The sequence below is a fragment of the Coregonus clupeaformis genome, chromosome 30, assembly GCF_020615455.1.
Source record: "Coregonus clupeaformis isolate EN_2021a chromosome 30, ASM2061545v1, whole genome shotgun sequence".
NCBI classification, from domain to species: Eukaryota; Metazoa; Chordata; class Actinopteri; order Salmoniformes; family Salmonidae; genus Coregonus; species Coregonus clupeaformis.
In genome coordinates this window covers 44,359,471-44,366,666 of record NC_059221.1, presented here as the reverse complement: position 1 = coordinate 44,366,666, position 7,196 = coordinate 44,359,471, and the positions used below count along the sequence as shown (strand labels likewise).

At 41.0% G+C, this 7,196-nt stretch overlaps 1 pseudogene; it reads left to right on the top strand.

Annotated features, from left to right (window-relative positions):
- The first annotated feature begins 229 nt into the window (after positions 1-229).
- LOC121583440 lies at positions 230-3,695 on the top strand (annotated as a pseudogene).
- The last annotated feature ends 3,501 nt before the right edge of the window (positions 3,696-7,196 follow it).

The window sequence follows — 7,196 nt, the reverse complement described above, 5'->3', positions numbered from 1 at the left end:
TATCATGACAAACTGCTGGAGGTTTCCTGTCGTACCAATCAGCAGTGTATCTGTTATCTGTGTACGATGGATAAACATTAAGGCCATGATGAAACAGTCTCAGCCAGAGCAGACAAGACAGAGTAAGACAGGCACTGACTGCACACACATAGAACCAGGAAGTGACATAATAATCATGTGGAGGCCACTCCTATTCCTCAGCACAAACAAGTAAAACAAAAGTTATCTCTCCTACTCGGCTGCACAGTTTGTTAGTGTGTCGTATCAAAATGGCAGAGGCATTTTTTCAAGATCGGGATTCCTTCAGCTGTTCAATCTGCCTAGATCTACTGAAGGATCCGGTGACTACTGCCTGTGGACACAGCTACTGTATGGGTTGTATTGAGGGCTGCTGGGATCAGGACGATCTGAAGGCTGTCTACAGCTGCCCAGAGTGCCGACAGACCTTTGTCTCAAGGCCTGTTCTGAGCAGAAACACTTGCTTGCTAAAATGGTGGATAAACTGAAAAATATTGGTCTTCAAGCTACTTCTCCTGCTCACTGTTATGCTGAACCAGGGGGATGTGGAGTGTGATTTCTGCATTGGAAGAAAACACAAAGCTGTCAAGTCCTGTCTGGTGTGTCTGGCCTCTTACTGTGAGACCCACCTCCAGCCTCACTATCAATCTCCTGCCTTTAAGAAGCACAACCTGGTCGAAGCCTCCACACAACTACAGGAGAAGATCTGCTCTCATCATGACAAACTACTGGAGGTTTACTGTCGTACTGATCAGCAGTGTATCTGTCTGCTGTGTGTAATGGATGACCATAAAGGCCATGATAAAGGCCATGATACAGAGGACTGAGAAACAGAAGCAGGTGGGGGGAAATCAACAGAAATCCCAGCAGAGAATCCAGGAGAGAGAGAAGGAGATGCAGAAGCTGAGACAGGCTGTGGACTCTCTGAAGGTGAGTGTTGGGACCATCTACAAAATATACATTCAGTATATGCATTTTATTTTAAGGCACAGATACAATGAAAACATTGACACATTGAATCATCAACAGTCAGATGCATTTCACCGTCATGCTTTAGCTTGCACTAAATTGCAGCATCAGTCCTTAGATTTTCATTATAAAAGTGAGAAAAGAGTGAAAAAGAAAATACAGGGAAACTAAACAACAAACTAAAAGTTCCCAAGTGGTTCCATCCTTGCTGTTATTTAGACCAGTGTTTTTCACTTTTTAGGGGGAATTCATTAAAGGCCCAGTTCAGTCAAATGTAATTTTCCTGTGTTTTATAAATATTTCCACACTACGAGGTTGGAATAATACTGTGAAATTGTGAAAATGATGGTAATGTAAGAGCTGTTTGAAAAGACTGCCTGTAATTAGTTCAGACTGTTTTGGTGGGATGGAGTTTTGACCTGCCTGGTGATTTCAAATTAGTTAATAGACCAATAAAAAAAAGAGTTCTAACCCTCTCTGCCAATAACAGCTAATTTTCTGTTTTCCCCTCCCCACTCAGACCACTCCCAGACAGTCCTGCAAAATTATTGCTTGAGAAATTGCTTTTTGCTAAGAAGCTATTTTTGTTTATTCATTTTAATTTTTGTTGAAAACAATCACAGTGAGGCATTTTAATTATTACCCTGAAATTATTTGATATTGAGATAAAAATGGCTGCATTGGACCTCTTAATACTAGGCACATATTTGTCGAATAGAATAGAATCTAATTTCTTTATATTTCAAGTATATGTATAAATATATACATGTCAGTGCATTCGGAAAATATTCAGACCCCTTGACTTTTTCCACATTTTGTTACGTTACAGCCTTATTCTAAAATTGATTTTCTTTAAAAGTCCCTCATCAATCTACACACAATACCCCATAATGACAAAGCAAAAACAGGTTTTTAGAAATTTGAGCAAATTTATTCAAAATTAAAAACTGAAACACCTTATTTATATAAGTATTCAGACCCTTTGCTATGAGACTCGAAATTGAGCTCTGGTGCATCCTGTTTCTATCGATCATCCTTGAGATGTTTCTACAACTTGATTGGAGTCCACCTGTGGTAAATTCAATTGATTGGACATGATTTGGAAAGGCACACACCTGTCTATATAAGGTCCCACAGTTGACAGTTCATGTCAGAGCAAAAACCAAGCCATGAGGTCGAATGAATTGTTCGTAGAGCTCTGAGACAGGATTGTGTCGAGGCACAGATCTGGGGAAGGGTATTGTTTGTAGATTGATGAGGATTTTTATTTATTTAATCAATTTTAGAATAAGGCTGTAACGCAACACAATGTGGAAAAAGGGAAGGGTTCTGAATACTTTCCGAATGCACTGTATCTATAATATTTCCATATTGGGGTCCTGGTGAAAGCTGAGTGAGTGGGCTGGTTGAAATGTATCCACCTTCTCTTTCTCTGTATATCTTAACAGCACTCTGCACAGGCAGCAGTGGACGACAGTGAGAAAATCTTTACTGAGCTGATTCGCTCCATTGAGAGAAGGCACTGTGAAGTGAAGGAGCTGATCAGAGCCCAGGAGAAGGCTGAAGTGAGTCAGGCTGAAGGACTCCTGGAGCAACTGGAGCAGGAGGTGGCTGAGCTCAGGAAGAGACATGCTGAGATGGAGGAGTTCTCACACACAGAGGACAACATCCAGTCCCTCCAGAGGTTCAAAGACCACAGAATTACATGCCCCCCCCATTTCTTACCCATCCTCTCTCCCACACACATACAACATCTGTAAGGTCCCTCAGTCAAGTATTGGATTTCAAGCACAGATTCAACTACAAAGACCAGGGAGCTTTTCGAAAGACTCATAATAAAGGGCAGTGATTGGTAGATGGGTAACAATAACAAATCAGATTTGGAATATCTCTTTAAGCATGGTCTAGTAAATAAGTATGCTGTGCATTATATATTAAACCACCAAGACACATCAAAGAGACAGTCATCCTTTTGAACTGAGCCGCAGGACAGGAATGAAGCTGCTCAGGGATGGGATGGCTGTGATGGGAGAAAACTGAGGATGGATCAACAACATTACTACAAAACCATGGTGCTTGCCTACGGAGCTGTGAGGGGAACGGCACCTCCTTACCTTCAGGCTCTGATCAGACCCTACACCCAAACGAGGTCACTACGTTTATCCACCTTTGGCCTGCTAGCCCCCCTACCTCTACGGAAGCACAGTTCCCGCTCAGCCCAGTTAAAGCTATTCGCTGCTCTGGCACCCGAATGGTGGAACAAGCTCCCCCACGACGCTAGGACAGCGGAGTCACTGACCATCTTCCGGAGACACTTGAAACCCTACCTCTTTAAGGAATACCTGGAATAGTATAACAGTAATCCTACCCCCCCATAAAAATAAATAAAAAAACAAGTGGTTGTCCCACTGGCTATCCTAAGTTGAATGCACCAATTTGTAAGTCGCTCTGGATAAGAGCGTCTGCTAAATGACTTAAATGTAAATGTAAAAATTGTAGTGACTCCACAATCATGACTTAAATGACAGAGTGAAAATAAGAATACAAATATACTGAATCAAAATATTCAAAAACATGCATCTTTTATCCAACAAGGCACTAAAGTAAAACTGCAAAAAAACACAGCCTAAATGCAAAGCCCTATCTTTGGTGCAAATCCAACACAACACATCACTGTGTAACTGCCCTCTTATTTTCAAGCATGGTGATGGCTGCATCATGGTATGGATATGCTTGACATCGGAACTAAATACTTAGTTCCATCGGCAAATACAGGATGGAACTAAGCACAGGCAAAACCCTAGAGGAAAACCTTCTTCAATCTGCTGGGAGAGGAATTCACCTTTCAGCAGGACAATAACCTACAACACAAGGCCAAATCTACACTGGAGTTGCTTACCAAGAAGACAGTGAATGTTCCTGAGTGGCCAAGTTACAGTTTTGACTTAAATCTGCTTGAAAATCTATGGCATGACTTGAAAATTGCTGTGTAGCCATGATCCCCAACATATTGACAGAGCTTGAAGCATTATGAGACTTACCCAAGAAGACTCACAGCTGAAATCGCTGCCAAAGGGGTTTCTAACATGTATTGACTCAGGGAGCTGAATACTCATGCAACAACTATATTGTAGTCATTTAATTTCTATCAATCTTTAAAATAAATATATTTTTTCTTCCACTTTCACATTACAGTACATTATGAGTATTTTGTGTAGATTGTACAATTAAATCCATTTTAATCCCACTTTGTAGCACTATAAAATGTGAAGAAATAATTTTGCAAGGCACTGTATATAGCCATTGATTCTTGAATAATATTACTTAGAAATGCCACATAAACTTAGTTAATTGTCTTACCCCATCAGAACCCAGAATATAAGCTTGTTTTAATTGTAAACAAACACTGTACAAAAAGTGTACACAAACACTGCTTTAAAACAATAATATAATAATAATAATATCTGCTCTGTACTATGACACAACTCAAAGCCAGACAGTCTCCAGGAGTAGATCTGCTCTCATCATGACAAACTGCTGGAGGTTTACTGTCGCACCGATCAGCAGTGTATCTGGATCCAGTGACTACTGCCTGTGGACACAACTACTGTATGGGCGGTATTGAGGGCTGCTGGGATCAGGATGATCTGAAGGCTGTCTACAGCTGCCCAGAGTGCCGACAGACTTTTTGTCCCAAGACCTGTTCTGAACAGAAACACCTTGCTTGCTAAAGTGGTGGAGAAACAGAAGAATACTGCTTTTGGAGTTGTTCCTCCTGATCTTAGCTACTTAAAATAACTAACAGTTGATTAACTGTAATTCGGGTTTATGTATGATGATATACATTTCAGTAACCTTAAGATATGTACAAATTGTATGAAAATCAAAGGTATAAATAAATTAAATGTATCCGTAAAAAGTGAAATGACCAGTTGAAGAATTTGGACACTCTAAGCTTCTTTCTTCTGTGTATTGGAAATTCATATGAAATGTATGTTCTGCCCATTCTGTTTCTGTACTAAGCAGGCAATAGTATAGCCTCCCTGTAGACGCAATACTGCTTCTGTCAAGAGGTCTGGACCTTTATGGCACAGGAGGCAGTGTGCTTGCCCTGTAACTACAGGCTCGCTGGTTGAAACTCCACTATGGCGGTTCCCCCTTGATCACTACAACATTAGTGCTAGTCTGACTAAGACAGTGAGAGGATGGAACCCTGCCCTCACTGCCAGTATGATAGCCTCTCCTTGCTTTAACATGATTAGCACAGTCTCAGTCTGGTCCCTCCTGCCTCCATTGCTTTGACAGGAGCCCTGGCAGTGGAGTGATGCGTGTGACAGACGTTAGCGAGAACATGGGTCTGTTGTGTCCCATCACCAGGCCATCACTCGAGAACTGATGTAATAAGAGAGGTTGTGAGAAAAAGAGATCTAGGCTATGTTCAGGCAGATTGGAGCCACGTATATAGACACTGTGTAGTGAGGCTAACTAAAGACAAACAGGTTCAAATTAGAGAAACGAGGGTAGTAGTTGTCTGTCTGCCATCTTAGGATAAGTCAAGGCCAACTGTTTCACCAAAGATAAGTCGAGGTGAGGACAGCATACGGGCAGTGAATTTTCACATACTTTCAAAGAGAGAATTGCTGGCGAGAAGAAGAGAGAGACCTATTGCAAAAGGTGCATTAAAATCATATACTGTATGTTGATTATTGCAAAAAGTGTGTAAAGATCCTATGTTTATAAAGTAGCCTAGAGCTCTCATCGTTGTAGAAGGTTCTCCAGAATGCCCGGAGACATTCATATGCATTTCAGCGAGGGATCGCACCAACCCATTTGGCTGGGCAGTTTGTGTGATTGACCATGAGGGAGGCAGAGATTGCACCACCCCATTTGCATGCTTCACAGTAAACAGAATGGATCTTACTTTAATCTTATATGAATTTCATATGTGAAATAGATTATTCTTAAATAAATCAGATTTGTATATGATTTTATATATATATTTTGACATACCTTTTGAGAGAGAGAGAGAGAGAGAGAAGACAGAGAGAGAGAGAGAGAGAGAGAGAGAGAGAGAGAGAGAGAGAGACAGAGAGAGAGAGACAGAGAGAGACAGAGAGAGAGAGAGAGAGAGAGAGAGAGAGAGAGAGAGAGAGAGAGAGAGATATTCTCATTCGCTTTAGGATACCCAGTCTGGATATCAGGATGCCTGGTTTCCCATTAACCAGATTCCCATTTTTCTTGACACCTCCAATCCCAACAAATACATTTGTCGACACACACCCCCCAGACACATACATTACGATGACACTCCTTAATAATGTATTGCTCACAGCGTCAAATATCCCAAACAGAGCAACATTCAGCCATAAAGATCTTTATTGACGTGTTTTTTATTGCACACTGAAATGGTGCATCATGGTTAGATAGGCAGTACCATGGGGTTTGTGCTTGACTCACTATTCTTTTCCCCCAAGGCAAGAAACCAGGGGATCTTTAAATGAGCTTTCTAACATGACCGTCCTTTTATGGACTTGTGGATGGAGAGACTCTGAATTGCTGGGATGTGCACTCAATGCAGTCTGACAGCCAGGTTATGGCCCACTGTGTTTCAGACCTGGGTTCAAGTAGTATTTGTTTTCTTTCAAATACTTTGAGGGTTTGATTGAGCCAGTCTGGAGTGCAAGATTGGCAGAGGCCACAGGATTTGCACTTCTGGGACTATTTCATTGGTTCCATTTCGCCAGAAAAACTCAATGAAGTAACGCTAAAGTATTTGAAAGGAAACCAAGACTATTTGAACCCAAGTTCTTTCTGTTTAAAGATGTTGTGCATTTTAATGTTTGACCTGAATATTTACAGTAATGATGCATTATAAGAGGGTTTGGCTCATATCACAGCAGGAGGATATGGGTTCATTTCTGGTCACACTGTGTAGTACCTGATGAAACAGTGAATAAACAAACATTATACAGTGTCCAGAACCACATGCACATGGCTCAATAACCATGGTCTATGGAATGAGGGGTATCAACCAGGAATAAAAAGGACGGTCATTTTTCCTAATCCATAAGAAAGCTTCCATACTTTCCACTGTTGTAAATATGTGTATGCATGTCACTGTCATTTTTACAACAACAAATTAAACAAATTGACACCCAATTCAGTTACATTGACAACTGAATTAGGCTGGGATTCAATCCAAGGTGCGT